Source organism: Eufriesea mexicana, unplaced genomic scaffold (assembly GCF_001483705.2).
Source record: "Eufriesea mexicana isolate 0111107269 unplaced genomic scaffold, ASM148370v2 scaffold1992, whole genome shotgun sequence".
Classification (NCBI taxonomy): domain Eukaryota; kingdom Metazoa; phylum Arthropoda; class Insecta; order Hymenoptera; family Apidae; genus Eufriesea; species Eufriesea mexicana.
In genome coordinates, this window is record NW_016910066.1 from 657,098 (window position 1) to 676,209 (window position 19,112).

The 19,112-nt window shown below is 31.5% G+C and overlaps 1 protein-coding gene across 3 annotated transcripts in view; it reads right to left on the minus strand.

Moving 5' to 3' along the window:
* Positions 1 to 19,112, minus strand: part of LOC108549397 (GTPase-activating Rap/Ran-GAP domain-like protein 3) — a 200,898-nt gene that overhangs the window by 87,870 nt on the left and 93,916 nt on the right. The window lies entirely within an intron of this gene.

The window sequence follows — 19,112 nt, forward strand, 5'->3', positions numbered from 1 at the left end:
GGAAATCGTGGAAATTGAAAAACAAACGAAAACGCGACTTTCTTCCTTGAATTTTCCATCGATAACGCGAATGTTCTTAACTTTATAATACAGATTTAAATTTTCATTACCAGATTTATCATCTTCATTGTTTATACGATTAGTGTTTCTTTTTTTTTATTACTAGATTTTTTATTATTACGGGAAATTTAAATATTTGTTGCACTCGTATAGGAGTAACAAATACTTGTTACTATTATTTTTATATTAATATTAACTTTTCTCCTTATTTCTTTTATTTGTATTCCTTATTTATTTCTTTGTAGTTTGCAATATCTGTAAATGTTGACATCGTTTTGCAAATAGTTGAACAAATATTACATCAACTCATTGTTAACAAAAGACGCGATTCAACGTCTTTTGATTTTTAAGTGTCGATAAGAGAGATTAATTCATGACGTATTGAATAAATAACACTTCATACAGTACTATATAGAAAATAAAAATTAAATTTGATTTAAGAAATGAAATGAATATTAATGCTAATTGATACAACTACAAGTGTGTTTACAACTCTAGATACTGTAGTAATTGTTAACTGAACGAATATACGTAAGTCATCGATACAGTGGATATTGTATAAAATTTGAAATATATAACACTGTATATAATAATATTGTACTGAACCAATTCGCAAAAAAGAAGAAAGGAAAAAATGTGGTAATTAAAGTTCTGGTTAAAAAACAAGTGCAAGTGCAATTTACAACTGCATCGATGCATTCCTGAAAATAATCACATTACACTATGATAAATTGTATTAAACTGTGCAAAATTTTTCTCTGCCATTTTTTTTCTTTCTTTGGTAGACACAGAGTTATAGTCCGATACAGCTACTACATTTTATACCCATGAGTAGTGTATTCTAGGCACCAGCATTGGTACTAAAGTATTGACGTAGATACAATTCTAGGTACTGAAGGAAATTGATGTTAGACACCTCTATTACTGTTCTGATAATAACCAGGTATTTACAGATGTCATCAAACACTTGGAATATCTAGTGGTTCATGTAAGACAATACATGTTCTATCAATTTCATTTGAATCACATTCTGACATATGCAGGAAAGTACATTCTCTTTTCAATTAACGAAAACAGTTTTCAGTTTTGCTATGGTTTCGTGCTGGATATGTCTTGTACTGGAAGATATACCGAAGAATATTTTGAAAAGCTAGTCCTCGGATAATCAAATTCCCGTCAAAGGAAATTCAGAAATAATTAATTCGTAATTAATTACAACGTTGTAAGACATTTTCGCAAAATGCAATATTGCTCAAAGCACGATTTATTGCAAAATCTATTATCGCGAAAATTTGATTGGGGCAGGTAAAGTGTTCCTCTTCACGATGGATAAATTTAAGATCACGCAAATGTTTGTTACATAAAGTGGAGTAACGAGGAAACATTTATCAATGGTCGAGATCCTCAATGAAGATCCTGGTGACATAAAATAGCTATATAATAGAGAAACATCGGTAAATATCGAAGCAACGTTGTTTGGGGGCTATAAAGAAGAATTTAACGATTAAAATAGTAATATCTTGTGTATAGTGGAGTATGCATGGAATTCTGAATTATCCAAATCAAATACAACTAGTTTCACAATAGCTTGGAATGTACAACAAGAGTGAAAAGACCATCCTTATGAATGGAAAGACTGTCTCGTATATTTCCAGAACAATAGCACGTTCATACGTGAAAATAGCAATGTAAAAAAGTAATTAAAACTGCAATGGGTAGTTGCTCCACATTCACCTCTTTTGTTGTCTTTTATTTTCACCTCTCTCGATTATCGTAAAACACTTCGGATGGAAAAACTTCGAACATTATGGGGTAGCGAAAAGTGCAATATATTTCCTTCATAATGATAAATCCGAGTATCTTTGTAACTGAAACATGACACGATTTGTCGAAATTGCTATAAATAAATGAAAATATATAGCATGAAGTAATATACGAAATAATTGCTAAACGGACATATGTATATGAAATATGAAATAACGTGTAATACACGTATATAGCATAAAGTAAGTATAAGTTGCCGTTAAAAGTCGAATTTATAAAAGACGTATTCTAACGATGAATATAATTATACAACAATGAAAAATCTAATTATTTTATTTTTATATATACTTTAAATTAAAATTATAGTATACCATAGTATATTAAAAATTTGTTATTATATAATTACAAGTACTTATATGTATAATATAATATAGTAAAAATTTATAATTTAAAAATTATAAAATGCAAACTTGTGCAATTTGCCAATAAAAAGATATGTGTAACTAATTTGAAAAATATAAAATGTACATTACGGTTTACTCCTTATTATAGTTGTATTATTTTTTGTAAAATATCGAATAAGTAAAATAAAATATTGAAATTCTGTTATGTGAAACGAACAACTACTGTATTTAATTTTAATTCGATTGTTACCTCTAATCGCAATATTATAATTATAGTTATATATTGTATTTTAATCGATTTTCTAGTATCGTGGTGCTTCGTTAGATGCTAATAGAAGAATACAAAGAATTATTACGATATCAATGTTGGACTGGATACAAGGAAAAAGATAAATTGGCTCGCAGTATCATTCGATCATACTCTCCTTGACTTTTACTAACGAGATCTTATTAAAGTTAGTGTGCACCTAGAAGATGCGGGAAAATCTTCAAAGTTTAAGCTCTGGAAATATAATAGCAGTTTCTAAGATAACAAAGTAATTAATCGTAAATTATTTATTAGTAATAATTTATGCCAATTAGCTAGAAATTTCTTATAAGTTGCGAGGTTGTTAACGTTTAGGTATAAAAATTTATTACTATTTTAATATAACTTATTTATACGTTTGCGATACTTTTATAAAATAAAACAAAATTACGGTTAATATTGCTTTTTGATAAAAGTTTGAAATGAAAACAGGAACAATAATTTAAATTAAATATTAAAATTAAATTTTAATTAAAATGAAATTTTAAATAAGGGAATTTCAGAACGAAAGTTTAAAAATACACTTCGAAAAGTATAGGGGAAACCACGTATTTGCACATGTAAATAATTTCTTCGGGGTAAGTATCTATACTACGCTAAGAGCGCACTGAAAGGATACTAAGGGTGCAATGGTAGGCTGTTAGTTAGGCCACTGATTACATATTGACAATTTCAGCACTGGCCAATCAACATGTATACAATACAAAGGAGTATAGTCTAACAAGTTAGGTACTAATCGACCAATCAGTGGTTGGCCAATAGAAATATTGGATAGTCCTTTGAGGCCTTTTGATAGGCACTGTCGTGTCGTGACCCTAAAGACTGTGATGAAAATAACGATAATCAGGGTGCGTCGACGATCTTAACAGTATATAACATCAGTTGTTTCATTAGTATTAGTACGATATTCATATCGCGATACGAATTCGGTATCTGCGCTGATACGATATCTCTCACCGATACTCGCATCTAAAATTAACTCAAAGCAAATTCGTATTTGCCTTTCCTATCTGGTGTAAAAATTCGGTGTAGAACATGCAACAACGTCGATTGAAATTTTTAGCGTATCGAATAGATACTTCGCATGCAAATATGAGAAGCTATATTTTTACTGATATCGAGATTTTAACTTGATATTATGCGGAGATGAATTTTTATGGACGAAAAGGAATATCTCGTTAACTATTGAATTTAAAAACTGTAATTATCGATACTCGTTTATATAGAATTATGTATTCTTTTTGACTTTGTTGTAAAACGTGCAACATTTCGTTTATACAATTCATTTACAATATACTTTCACCGTATGTGTTTGAAGAGACACACATTTGTTAGATTTAAAAAGTTGCTACATTTTTTTTTATTTGTGTATTTAACCCTTTCGCTACTACGAGTGACTATAGTTACCGACCATTTAAAAAGTTTCTACATTTTTTTTTATTTGTGTATTTAACCCTTTCGCTACTACGAGTGACTATAGTTACCGACCACGAGACGCCATTTACACATGACAAATGACTATAGTCACCGACCACAAAAATTGAGTAAAAAATTAGAACAAGTGCTACCGTTCCTCTTAGCTCTCTTCGCAATGAATTGCAAGCTCTATTGCGATGGTCAGTTTTTTCTTTTCTTTTTTTCTTCAAAAGATTTGCGTCAAAAGACCGAATGCTAAAGACTGTATGATCGTAATGTTACTATCTTTGACACCGCGCTGCGTTCTACGGAAGAGACTTCACGGCGACGCTCGCCATAGCAAAAGAGTTAAATGTACATGAACATATTCATTAGCAAAAGTGATTAAATCCACTTCTTGAATTCTTTTATATTTTTGTGTCAAAGTACACGATTCGTGGTTAATTTCTTAATTTCTTATACTACAAATAAATTTTTATTTCCTTTTTTGTGGAATTCATCGATTTGGTAAATGAGGGGTTTATACATATAATATGAAGTACCATTTATCGTTTCGGTTCATGGAAATTTTATAAAAAGATGTGGAAAATTGACAGAAATATTGACCGATATTAGTAAGAGCAGATAAGCAATTGACAATGATTTAAATCTTGAGACTTTCCTTACAATTAGCATAATAAAACGAAATTTTTAAATTTTAATCGATAAATTTATATTACAAGTTGATTAACTTAACCCTTTGCACTCGGCGATTCTTTCGTTTCAGGACAATAGTAATTCGAAGACTTTCTGCTACAAAATCGACGATATTTTTAAAACGGTAAATAAGAAATCATATGCAAATTAAGACGTAAAATTATTTTACTTTGATATTCCATGCATCGTTGGGTAATTGATTAGAAATATTGCAAATTAAGAAATTAATCAATTTATTTGTGGAATAAAAGTAAACTTCTTAATTATTACGTAACGATCGAGAACGAAATGAATATCGATCGAACGCATACAAAATATGGACCACAATAAGCAATTTGTCTGCAGTTTGTAATTTGTCATATAGAACGCACATAGAACGTATCGTGAAACTTTGAATGCATTTTTCTTCACGCACATTTATTAAAGAGTGTCAGCGTGACAATTCTGTTAGTTTTCTATCATTTTTCACGAAATGTGGTATACATGTCGCTGACAGATACATCTTCCATATGTCGAGTCACGTTTTAGAGTTTTTAATTTTTCAAGTTTTTATTCGGTAACAAAACAGCAAATGTTTACGTAAAACATCGATTTTTTAATTTAAAACTGCGTAATTTTGTCTTTTTTTTTTTTAACTTCATTTGCCTTTAGATTGAATTACGCTCACAGTTTAGTCATGTTGAAACATTAATCATTTGCGGAAATAGATTTATCAACCATATTCGTTGATACGTAAGTTTGATCATTTTTTAAGTAATATATAATTGATCATGATCGTCTTTACAAAAAAGAAATAATAAATAAATAATTTCTCTTAAATAAATTTCTAAAATGGCCTTTAACCTCACTTCCTTTTAAACAAAATTTTTTTTGTTTATAAAGGAGGAAAATTGTAATTCATTATAGTTTTTCACTTTAATTTGTAATTTAAGCATTAAGTAATTAAAAACCGATAGTTCGGTGGAGGTATAATGACGTATGAAAAAGGTACAGTAGTAAAATAGGAAGCAGAGAAAGTAAAATTTATAAACAAATAGACATATGGTTATGTAAATTCTAGGTCCACTGCGGATACAGAGAGTTAAAACCATGCAATTTCTGCATACAATTACACATACAATGTATAATTCAAGTATTGTTCAAATATGAAAGTTAGATAGTTCACTCTGTATCCTGTATTACATGAATAAAATATGTGTATACAAACATCCTACTCGTATTTCGATAACAGGGTTGTATTTTAACAAAGTTAAAGATTTTCATACATCCTTGAACAAAATGACTCGTTACTTCAACACTAAAAATATTTAAAAAATAAATCGTAGAATAAAATACTATTAGAGTCTTTTTTAAATATTTACAAAATATTTTGTCCCGTTAATATTCACTTCATTTCTGATTTCTGATTTCTGATTTCGGAGTACATCGTCTTTTGATATTCGTTTTATGTTCTCTATGTTGACCTACAGAGAGGACAAATAGTAAATTTGACAGTTGAATGAAATAAATATCAATTATAGAATTTATTCGAAAAACGTTTTAAACGCTAAAATTATGAAACTAATTAAAATGACTAGTTTTAAAGTTTTCATTGTTGAAATTATCGAAAAGGTATAGTTATTATTAGCAAAATCAAATTTCAATTTTCATTCAGAATAAAGTGATAAAATATTTACAGAAGCTCTGTACCACTTTCAAAAAAATAATTATACCTACCATTTTATGTTTTTCAAAATTATTCAGTTTTTGTCCAAATTATATATTTTATAATAAATATTTCACGAATGATTCGTATTTATCGATTAAAATTGGGCAATAAGTTAGTTTTCTGCTATTTTCCCTTCTTATCAAAACATGAAGATGCATTGATCATAACAGACACCATTTTGGACATTTTTTTGCATTAAAATTTAATTAAATCTCGATAATTATTCAATTTTGACGTCATATGTGTAGGATATTTTTTGACTTTCCCAGGTATAGAGGCCCGGTTAGCGTCTGGCGGCCAGACGAGTCTGGGGAATTTGGGGCTAGGCCATGCGAGGTAGCCTCGCTCAACCCCGGTTTTCCCCATTGTAAACCGGGGGTGACGCGTCTGTGGGCACCTCTCGGGAAGGGTCCCCGCGTGGGTGACCCTTCGGAGAGCCTAACCCGAAGGAGGAATCCCTTCCACCCTAGAGCGTTACGTGGAGGGAGCTTTCTCCTCTTTCGGGGGAGGCTCTTGCCTTCCAGACGGGCTTAAAAGGGCCCGCTCTGAAAGATAGAGGAGAGTTTCGAGAGAGTCATTAGAGAGTTGTGGTAGTCCTTGAGAGAGTTGAGACCGAGAGTTGTGATTGCGAGAGTTACGCGTTATTGAGAATCGAATAGAAAATACAGACTGCAGTGAATCTGAGTATTCCGAGGTACTCTCCAGCGAGTAGAGACTGTGTGACTCTACATATACTTTTACAATTTTTTAGTTTATGTTCGGTGTTCTTTCCATCCATATAGTCAAATTTATACATTGTGATTAAAAAATCTAAGGCAATTTTAATATTTCGATACAAAAGTGGTAATGCAAAAAATTAATTATCGCACCGTATGCTTCTTTCTATGCCAAACAATTTTCGTTCGAAACATTTTTCTTTAGAACATAAAGTTTACAAGTAAATTTGAGTGAAAGAGCTAAACGACTCACCCTGTATATCTAGTTGTTTTTAATTTATCGCTTTCGTTACTGTCTTCCGCGGGCGTTACATTTATGGCATTGGTGTACATTACAGATTAACAGTTCTAGATTCTCTAGATTGACTCTCTCTAACATGTTTCAACAGAGTTTCACTAGCATATTGACAAATAGATTACGACAAACTCGTTGATTGTATACACGAAGATTCTTTTATACGGAGTTCGAGGAAGAATAGAAAAGGATGGACAATAGTATGGCCACGATCATGTTTTCTGTAAGGGTATTCGATGTCCAAACAGTGATAGCCAGCGATGTGTTATACTACTGGGCAAACAATGGAATTTTCCCGCTATATCCACATTCGGCTTTTCTTTCCAAGAGTGAGATATTAATACTACAACTATCGAAAGCGTTCAATTGCTTTCGGAGAAATGAATATTGACTTTGATTTAAATGGAAATGTAATTACACCAGGGATTCAGTGCACGATTTACTTTTTTACAGCTTTCTTTGTTTTTCGTGATTCACTTTTACACCACTTTTAAACACGCTTTGTTCGGTTGAGCAATCTTTTTAACACGTTTTACTCATATTTGCATAATTTTCTTGTTCTATTTACTTTTATCTTCAAACTTAGCAATCCACCGACCATTCAAAAATTCCGTTATCGAGTTCAATTCTGTATTTTAAATTGCTTTTCCCGTTGTTCGCTTCTATTTAATATAAACTTCTTAATTTGTTTCAAATCAATTGTTTTACCACGTTTTGCACGGCTTCTTTACACGGTACACATACATTGCTCCAGGTGTTTTGTATCAGAAACTGTGTTTATAGTATTACGTTTATTTTAATATCTTTATTTTCGATAATTCTAAAAACTTTATTATTTTGTATCACGACTGCTACTCCGATGGTTAGACGTGCCTCACCGCTCTTACAGCGGATTAAGTCATTTATCGAATTGCAAAAATACAGAAAATTTATAACTACCAGGCCCAATAGATTGGACCCACGTGCGACAAACGCACCAAAGCGTCGAACGCACACCTACTTATAAATCACGTCATTGGCTACTGAAAAGCAACTTCTTTGACAGTTTCCCACTCCTCAACCAAAAGCTTCCGATATACCTACGTCCAATCCAAAAATTTTATTTTTCCTCCACTAATATCTACTCTTAACCAATCAGAAACAAACTCGAGGGAACACCGAACAGAACACAGGAATCAAAAAACAGAAATTAGTACGTATTCGACATCTATCATCGAAACAGCTTATAAATATTTTAAAACGCGTGTCCGAAGCGGTACTCCGCTAACGTTTCCCATTTAACTGTTGTACAGTTTAATTACAATAAATAATCGCGACACTAGTCAGAAATAAATAATCTATTTCAAATCACACACGCGATCCGTTCATGACAATTGGAGAAATTCAATTGATTGTACGCAACACTAGATATATGTATATACAGGGTGCCTGTGTTTATAGACTCGGTGGAGTATCCTGGAAAAGGTGGTAGAGAAATGTTGAGACAAAAATTGTTTGGTATAAAGTGGGACATAATGTGGTATAAGTGTCTTCTTTGTCGAAGAAGCGGTGGATGAAATGTCAAGGTCAAGTTATTTTTTTTTTTAATACAATGCTATATTTTTTTACACGTAATGAGAAAGCGTTCATTAATACGAATCCAACGCTGCTGACAGGGTATGTATATATATATATACCTCTTTATTTCCATCGTACTTCAATTAAGATTTTGACAGCTACTGACGCTACAGTTGCATCATATATACGAATTTAAGTGGTTTACAATCGTTATACATATGCAGAGTGTTCCATTTAAATCTGCCATCTATAATCTCCAATTATCTCCCAATTTATTGCTCGTCTGAAAAAATGTCCTGCATAAAGGTGAACGTGATTCCGAGATTTCAAGATGACCTTTGTTTTCTTTATATGAAATTGTATCAAATTTTATTCAGATCGATTCTGAGACCTAAAGAGTTCTGTTTTTCAATGTCGTTCATATATTGTTGATTGCTTATTTATTACTTATATCATTTTATGTTACCTTCTTACTTGTATTTCCTTAATACTTTTTGTAATTTTTATTTTTTAATTTTATCATTTTATTATTTTACTATTTTTATTATTGCTCCAGCCCTAAAACCGAACGTCAGAAGTTAATTGGGGGACTGTCTATTTCCTTATTGGTAGCGTCCGTTCACTTTCGGACACTCGTTGTGACCCGGTCACCACTTAGGTGAACCTTAGCAAGGATCAATAAATCACCCTTGAGACGATGGGCACAAGGACCCAATTTGTTTAAACATCCACCATCACTGAAAGACGTCGAAGCTAATACACACCTCTAAAATTGTTCACAAGCAATAGGAAGACACACACCCACCACTTACATTTCACCCCAACCAATCAGAACACATACGAATTTAGAAAATCACCGCAATAGAAGTCGCGCGGAGAGTTCTCCTTGAAATTTAAGGAAGACAAGACGACAATCACGACCAAGGAGTTCTATCTCGAATCTAAGGCAGTCAAGACAAAGCCGACAACGATCAGCTCAGCACCAGAGAACAGTCGCACGTCAGAACTTTTTAGTTCAACCCTAATCACGTCTAGCTCAGTTAGTTTAGAGTAGACAACATTCCCGCAACATTGTCGCATTCGCGTAATGGGCCTTACAACCCCGCGAAACTTCAAATGTGAGAGTTGCAGTGTTCAGGACGCAACAATTATTGAATACGTAGCAAGAACCACATTTTGTTATTTCTTAACACAGCTAGTCCCATATAAAAGTCATTTTCAACATTAACCAGTTGTCATAGATATAGCTATATTAGATACAACTATATTACAGATTGGTAATAATTTTAACATTAACAAATGTTTTCTGATGGAGCATTCGTTGCTTGTTTTCTTAAGGTTCTTTGACAAAATTCATAAATCGGCAGTGTTTATCTGGACCCAGTTCTAAGACTCAGATGAAAATATTTGTAAACAAAGCATATATATTTTCGAGAATTAGGGTTCGAATATTCAGAACTTTTCACACTTGTTCAGAATCAATATCTAGTATAATATCTAAATAATAAACGAGCACAGCGAAACTAGTCGAAAGCATTAATGGCAGAACTTTTAGAAAATTAATCTTCGTTACTTTTGATTTTGAATACATCGTTGGTGGTTTCATCGAGGGATTTCCATAAATTTAAAACTTTCAATTTGAAAGGTAGAAAGAAAAATTGGTTACGAACCAACTGAAGCGTATCAACAGTGATATTTGATATGCGGAGACATTTGAAGTTTCGTAACAACGTGTTTCGGACAACGAACTTCCTACATTGTCTTAATTTATTATTAATTTTCGTTCTCCCCTGCCAAGTTGTAAAATTCAAAAGTTTCTTTCTGGATTTAAGTTCAGCGAATTGATGTTCTGATATGCTGACCTCTCGAATTTTTAGTGCATCGATAACAAGTATGTTCCGTGATAGTGATAGATTTGATGATACCGTTGAATCTTTTCAAAATGTTATAGAAACCAAGCGCTACGATGAGACTGCACTTTTCGTGCCAAGTTCTTGCACACTTTCAAGATGGTCAACGTAAAAATTTCAGTCGTTGAGTATGATCGAGTATGATATATTTTTCCATTCTCCAGCGGAGGATCACCAGTATCACGAGTAGCAAACTCATCTGGAATCGCATAATTCTTGGAACGATTTCAGATTGTTTCCCATTGTCGGAAGCTTTAATTTCTTCTTTAATTTCAAGCAGAAGGTTACCTCAATCGCCGCTGAAAAGATAAGTTTAGTTGTTGACAAAAATTAATCTAGGAGACAAGGTATGAATAAACAGTTTAGAAGATATAAATTTCTGGAACGATTATTTATATGAACATTCGATGAGAGTTGGGGGTTTAGGAGAACCGCGTCACGTACCCTCTTGATATTCTCTCAGAAATCGGGTACAGCTGCAGATGTGTTATAACAATGAGACACATCTTCTAACAAGAGGAGTCGGTCAGTCTCTCAAGAGAAGCACTAAAAAAAACATATACCTTCCTTAATCCCTTGGCTAATATGGGCGCCTATAGGCGCTTAGAAATTTTGCGTTTGTGACACGGAGGACGCCTATAGGCGCTTAAAAATTTTGCGTTTGTGACACGGAGGACGCCTATAGGCGCTTAAAAATTTTGCGTTTGTGACACATAGAGCGTCTATAGGCGCTTAGAAATTTTGCGTTTGTGACACATAGAGCGTCTATAGGCACTTAGAAATTTTGCGTATGTGACACGGAGGGCGCCTATAGGCGCTCGGCGTAGTTTAGCTTTCTGACACGGAGGGCGCTTGTTTACACAAAAATGGCTCATATCGTATCTCAATTCCTGCCGTATAGTATATAGCCGCTACGTATCAAAATCTGCCGTAGTCAAGGGGTTAAGAAATAAAAGATTTCAACACAGAATATATATATGTATTAGTTATTTTATTATTGCTTATATTTACTATGTAGTTATTTTACTATTAGAACCCATAATCCCAATAATCACAGTTTATTATCAGTGTCTTAACCATTTTTCATTTCAAAACTTTAAAGCTCTACGAATTTATAAAACGCCATAAGAAGTTGCATGAAAAGAACCTAAGCAGGTATGACTTGTTATTGGTTACTATGTCATCAGTAATATATATATTATTTTTAATAGAAAACATATGCATGTTTAGTTTCGTTGTTAAATTTATGGTCTTCGTGATTCTAGCGTTTTGCAAAGTTTTCCTATAATCAAAAGTGTTCCGTGGTTTCGAAAAAGTTAAGAATTACAGGTCTGCAATTTAATCTTTCGATTCTTCTTTTTCCCATATTTACTGTTAGCTTTTAGCTTACATAAGGAGTCTATTATGTAGGAGACAAGCGAATCCAAGTGCACAGTTCAATGTTGTAGTTCAAAGATTCAACGAGTTCTAATGAGACCGCATTTCCATAGGTATACGAGGTTTGACGTAATTAGTTCGGTCGTTCTGAATTTAGTTCAGATTGGTTCGGTGATTTCACGAATTCTGTTCAGCTCAGTTCTATTTCAGTGATTGAGTGGTGAATACTAATCCTTCGAATATAGGAAAAATAGTATGTACCAGGGTTTCGTTCCTTTCGGTGAAGCTCTGGGTAGTTAATCATATCATAAGCTCCTAATTGTGCCAAATCTCCTATTCTTAAACTTTATTCTTGGTTTGCAAAAATAGCGAATACTAATTTATTACTTTACAATTGGCCGTACTTTACCGTAAGTGTCTTTATTCTTTAAGCGAAGATATTCATTAATGTCAGTGAGTGTTGCGTGTGTGGATGATTGTATGGATGTTGTTAGTGGTGGATGAAATATTAATAATAACAAGAACAATTCTTTGTTTAATAACAAAGATTATCAAATGCTAATATTAAGTTTAAATATAATTAATTTATCACAATCACATGCTCACACCTCTTCTCAGTATTGAGACTCAATTGCAACTGACCTGTGCCAAATCAATCTCGTTTTGTTCTTTCTTCTTTCATACATTGCCTGAATATACACACACACAACACCGCAATCATTACACGCATACTCATTTGTCACAATAACCTGAATTCATTAGATACTGCCATCCCATGCATACTTGTTCCACTCATCCCTTTCTTACATACAGCGCTCCTTTATTATATCAACACATACATATTTGTAGTATCGCAGAATGCCCACCTCGTGTGTAGGTGACTTTGGTTTGGAAAGTCGCCGAGGGTTCGAGGGCCAGGTCATTCGGAAAAACCCCGGCGATGCGTCAGGCCCTTAGCATGATCATATTTGGTCGTGTTGGGGGAGGCTTTTTAGGGAATATATAAGGAAGGCAGAAATGGTTAGGGGGCCTTCTTTTCGAGAGACAGTGCTTGAGAGATAGTCAAGCTGGGTCAGGGAGTTGTAATTGTGTTGTTAGTTGTAATCGTGTTGTTAGTTGTAATTGTGTTCTTAGTTATAATCGTGTCGTTAGTTGTAGTCGTAAGAGTTTAGTTGATATATATTTATATTCGTAGTCTTTACCGTCACCGCAAATTGTATTATTATTTTATGTTTAATAAATAGTTTTATATTATTTAACACCCACACAATCTCTACATATTTAAAAATCTATGTAACCATTACCACAGTCGTATGGGTGTTTCTTGTTTTAAGGAAATCTAACTAGGGATGTTGGGCTACTAAGATCGTGAGAATCTATAATGTTGCCAACAGCTATTGAGATTGGTATTATTGGAAAATATCGTCCTAAGCTCCACAATCGCATTTCAATCAGCCAAAGTCGTCCTAAAATATACACAAGTCCTAATCCGTTAAGTAACTTCCCTTAAAAGCAACATTGTCCCTTTAGGACCTCATAGTAGAACCCCCACCATTGGTTAACTCTTTCTTTAGCTTCTTGTCTCCATTTTCTCTGTTATTTCTTGCAAAGTAAGATTTCTCGTAGCTGAAGTTTGTTGTATTTCAAGTATAAGGTAGTTGTATTAACTAGGTGACGTGTTTACGTGTCCCAAATAGCTGTTTGGTTAGTTTATAACAAATGCTTTCATAAGTCAGAATGTTGTAAGATATACGAATAGTCTGTAGATTTTTGTCACAGTCGACTTTTATACCTTGAATAGTGGTTTACGCAAATTGATGGTTGATGAGATCGTTTCAGTAATTCGTTCTCTTATTACAGAATATTTTGCTGTAAGAAGAACGAAGTTTAAGAGAGAACTTTATAAAAGCTTAGTTCCATTTTGTGAAAGTTACGAAGACCTGTCAAGATACAGTAAGCAAACAAAAATCAGAAATTTTGTTGAAAGTGAGGAGGCGAAGCTATCAAATTATGAAAACGATCACGTTTTGCGTTTCTTAATAACGAAAAATTTAACATGAATTTTCTAACATAAATTTAGGATATGTTTCCAGTTATCGATAATTTTAGTAGATATATAAATATATTATATTTATACTTACATATTCTATATTGTATAACATATACCTTAATTATCGTATTTATGAAAGCAAAATACTAGTTTCCTTAATTTTTGGAAATTAACCTTGTCTGTCGTTTTACTGTTTCTTTAATTCTTTGTAACACGACTTCACGTGACACGAATTTTTTTAGAAGTTTAATTAACGTGTTATATGAAGACTCGTAACGAGGATTTCAGCACGCGTAAAATTAGTTATACTAATTAGAGACCTAACTGCATTGAAATTTGGCTTGGAGTAACTGAAACTGAACATAATTTTTGATCGATTGATATTTCTTAACAAATAATTAATAAATGCAAGTATCATAATTTTGTAATATACAATAGCAAATAAAAATTTTATTATGTAATCTTTAATTTTTCAAACAAATTTTTTTTTCTTTGACGGAATTTTGTGTATGTGTGTGTGTATGTGTATGAAGCATAATGAGATCTATCTGGAATAATTTGTTTGCGGTAATAATTTGTGGTATGTCATTTCAAGGAGATCAAATTTTCAAGATTTCAAGAAATATTTGTTTTCTTAAGTATAACTTTATAATTGTGTAAGATGGATCAAAAAGTTACGAATAAAATACGTTTAATAATTTTTAGTCCCCTATTGCTTTCTCGTAAGTATGTTTTCCTGTAGAATTGCGATTGAAAAATGAAAAATGAAAAATTTATTGTTTATTTCATTCTTCCAAAGACATTTCCCGTCGATAAGAAAATTAATCCATAGGTAATTCATTATGCTTTACGTACACAAAAATTTTTATTTAAATCAGAATTTTCGGATAACAAAATTCCCTTCAAATATAACGTGCAAATACTTTCGTGTCTCTTCATGAATTTTTATATTCGGGTTTATAATATCTATCTCTGTTACATATTGATAATATCTAGAGTATAATATGGATATTGTGGATTTCGTGATATTGAATGTCTATGCTAGGTCTTTGATGTCACGACGAATCTGTAATTTTCGGTGATGAATTTTTAATAATAAATTTTTACGTTGTCGTTTCGTGTTTTCATTAGACAATGGCATTTTCATGGTTCTTTTTTAGCTTAGACGTAACTTATGTGACCTGACGTCTGGGTTTTGAAGCAAACAGTCATAAAAGATGTTGACCTATCATGGAAACTCGTAAAGGCACTTGTACATACTATATAAAGCGTGATGATAGTATATTATACTCGGTCCTTGAGTTCAAATATATATATAAAGATACATTAAAATATAAAATGAAATATAATTCCATGAAACATGTGAAATATAATTCCATAAATATCATATATGTATACCAATAGATATGAAAGATATGAAAGAATAGAATGTATAAATATGTTGGATTATTAACTCTCTTTCAGTCATGGTTCATAAAGAGATCATTTTAATGAGCAGTGTTTTTGTAATTACTATGAAACAAATTAGTCTAAACCAACATTTAAAAAAAAAACAATAAAAAATAGAAAATCGGTTTATTTACTTTCTTTCTAAAAACTAATAATTAGGCACCAGATGTTTATGTACGTATAATATGTCCTTATATGAAAACTATGTGTAAAATGTATTTAAAGTATATGCAACATTTATGCTTGGTATATGCACTTTAAATGCAAATTTAAACTTGAATCATCTCGAATGTATTTGAAATTGTTAATTAAAAATATGCATATTTATAGAACATTCGTCGTTTTATTATATTTTCTTTATTATAATTTTAATTACGATATACAACGATATATGTTATTTAGCATGTTATTTAGTTATGGTACCAATTATCATATAAAAATTAATTTATTGGACGAAAGAAATATATTTTTGATAGAGTATTCAAATTGGTATTGTAGCTTGCAATTTATTTTTGACCTAAGAAGGAATAATGTACATTTAACTTTTCGTGATCAATTTGAGTTGTGTGCTTTTATAAAAATAAATTCATGTTCTACCTTTTGTCCACAATTAGTAGGTGTATTACCAAAATTTATAATAACATCATTAATCGAATCAACTGATTCAAGAAAAGGTAATCCTACTGTTTCTAGCTCTCCATGGGTTCTGGTAATATTTGGAAGTAACTTTCAAGGAATGCCAAATTTTCCTCATTCAATAATTTACCTGATTTTCTTCACGTACAGTGTATAAAAGAATACTATTTCTATCCATGTTCATCTTGTTAATAATTGGTTCTGATGGCAATGGAACGTTTCCAAATTTATTTTTAGAAATTTCCACACGTAACAGAGCTTTTAAAAATACTTACTCTTCAATTTTCGATTTCAATTTATTAACTGTTGAAAATTGCAATCGTATTTTTGCTGCTATCCCGTTTAAACTATGAAGTAAATATGTTATATGTAACATGTTTGGATAAAATACTTCCAAAGCTTTACCAGCTTTCAGCATATATGCCGCAGAATGTATGAAAATAGCAAAATTGTGTCCTCACCTCCATCCGACCATAATATTCTCACAGCAGAATTCCCAAATCATGCTATATTTCCATAATTCTTTTCAGTCAACTGCTTGAAAGCTAACAAGAAGGATCACGTTTGTTCCTTTTGACTAAAAATAAGTTTGTCTTTTATTAAATTGTTGCTATATACAATTGTTATCGATATTATTACGAATCTTTTTATAGTTAAATTATAACAATCCTCCAAGTAATGTTTTCTAAGTATGGATTTATTTGGTATATACTTTGTACTAAATTTAAAAAAAAAGATTAGTAATGACAGTATCTCAAAACCAAATATTCTGAGTATATACTAGGTGTTCTACATAATTACATACATGCATAGATTCTGAAACGGAAAAATATAGATAAGAATTTCAGTAGGCAAAATTAAATGACATCGAGTCGTACATATTGTGGAATATGTCTAGTTCAGAAGTGAAAAGGTTTTGATTTCAACTCCATTTCTTTTTAAACAAGACTACTATATTTTTATGCATCAAATATAGATACATCATTTTATGTTATTTTTATATAAAAAGTTATTGGGATACTTCGATCGTAAATTGTTCGTTTTAGAAGGTACTTCAACTTCGGATTTTTCAGCTGTGCTTGAATGTAGACATGTAATATATTTGAATGTTTCTCGGAAAAATTCAAAGCATTTTCCAAATACGATATTGGAAAAAATGAGGATAAAATGTCAGCTAAACAAACCAAATTTTTATATAAAATGTATCAATATTTTTTTTATAAAGAATAAAAGGATGCATCTACTGGTGCATAAAAAATTTAGAACGCTACCTAAAAAAATAAGAGAGACCTTAAATCTCCAAAACGTCTTCACTTCCGGAGTAGAGACATATACCAGGTCATGAATTATTCAACTCCATTTAACTCTAGCTTATGAAAATTTGTTATATCTCATATTCTTTCGCGCTATGACTTAACCCAGTTGCAAGAAACACCTACTACAGTACATTATATAGTATATTCACTCTAATGAGCCGCATAATTTTTGATTTATTTATGTAACGAGGTGAAAAGCAATTACACTAATTTTGTTATCGAGTAATGGTAATATAAATATAAATGGTAATATAACGGCATAAATATAAATAATAGTAACATAAATAACAAACGTTTCGTAAATAATTTTTTAATCGCGTCTCTGCTTTTAAATAGAATTATGACTTTTCAATTATAATATTGTGACATTAAGGGTGTTAAGACGAATTTAACCGAGATCATAAAAATATTATTTTTATTTTTAATGAGAAATACTTTTTATTGTACAGCATATACTTGCAAGGAAAAGAAATTGGTTGATTTTAAAAATAATATTCATGTTAATAAAAAGAGAAGCACATCATGTAGAACTGATTAATATATTTCACATGTAGAAAAATAGATTGATTTATGCTTTTACAATTTTTTTAAATTTAATTCTAATTTGTGAGCATCAATATCTTCTAGTAAATTAAATTTTTAATTAATAAAATTGCATTATATATAAGTCTTTACTAGTTTAGTATTAAATTATTAAATTACTCATATTCTATGGCATAGTAAAATGCTTGACATTTCGTTTCTTCGTGACATAAACGTAACAACCACGAAGTGTGGTTTTTCGATTATTATAGCAAAAGTGTAATAGTCTCTACAATTAAGTATTGAAATGTGTAATCGAATGCTCGGTGAAACGTCGAGAAATTTTTGGTCATAGTTTTGATTTGTTTAATTCGCAAGTTAGAGATCCAGTTTATAAAATTCGTCATAACTTTGGCTGGTTCTTATTTTTATTCTTCTTTGATTATTTCTTATTCTTAGTCCGAAGTTTTGCAATCTGCTCTTGTTGACTAATTTTTTTCTATTTCAATTCTGAGGATAATTCACTATAGAATGACAATGAATAAGTTAATTTAAACTCAGACTTGTGTTAAATGCATAAAAGTTATTATAAAATTATTGCTTTGTGGTTTAGAACAGAGGCCCTTTTATGATCGTAACCCAAAAGGTGACGTATAAAGATGTAAGTAATGATTTCTTGACCATATGACTACTGCTGGTTGTGTTGCAACAACTATATGGTATAATACCATACAACGAGGTTATAAATTGATTAATCACGAAGTGCAAATTTAACGTGCATTTTTTAAAAAATCTACTTGTGAGAATAATATACTACAGTTTTTCTACATTTTTTAATCTAATTCGTTTTTACTTCACTTCTTACTATCTTATCACGTCTTGATCCTTCATTTCGAATTTTAAAGGATCCCCTGTCTCGCTTACACTCT